This window comes from Meleagris gallopavo, chromosome 17, assembly GCF_000146605.3.
Source record: "Meleagris gallopavo isolate NT-WF06-2002-E0010 breed Aviagen turkey brand Nicholas breeding stock chromosome 17, Turkey_5.1, whole genome shotgun sequence".
Classification (NCBI taxonomy): Eukaryota; Metazoa; Chordata; class Aves; order Galliformes; family Phasianidae; genus Meleagris; species Meleagris gallopavo.
The window spans coordinates 12,981,524-12,981,967 of NC_015027.2; the positions used below are offsets into that span (position 1 = coordinate 12,981,524).

General features: G+C 55.6%; 1 protein-coding gene across 1 annotated transcript in view; it reads right to left on the reverse strand.

Moving 5' to 3' along the window:
- Positions 1 to 444, reverse strand: part of TPCN1 (two pore segment channel 1) — a 62,604-nt gene that overhangs the window by 53,380 nt on the left and 8,780 nt on the right. The gene's annotated exons all lie outside the window — the stretch shown is intronic.

Below are 444 nucleotides of genomic sequence, written 5' to 3' on the forward strand. Positions count from 1 at the left end.
TTTTCGTTTGGTTTGTTTCTGTTATTTTTCGTTTTGTTTTCCCTTTTCTTTTCTTTCTTTTTTCTCCTCCTCTCTTTTCACTTATTTTGTTGGCGGTCTCTGTATTTCCTCTCTTCGGTTCTCTCCCCCCACACTCACCGATACTCTTTCCCCTGCCTGGTGATGCCCTTATCCTGCGGTTTGGGGGTTTCTTTTTTGGCCTCTACTGAGATTCTTTCAACCCGGCCGCTCTGCTCCTTCCTCGTCAGTGCGGGGAAGGATGTAGAGGGGCGGCTGCGGGGAAGGGAGGAACAGGAAGGCCACCCCAGCGCCGAAGAGCGGTGTCCCGGCGTCTCTCGCCGCCGCCGGTTGTCGCAGCTCCGCCACACCTGAAACTGAAAAGCACAAACAGCGGAGAAGTGCGGCGACCCCCGGCTCCGGCATCCCCCTCCTCCTCCTCCTCCT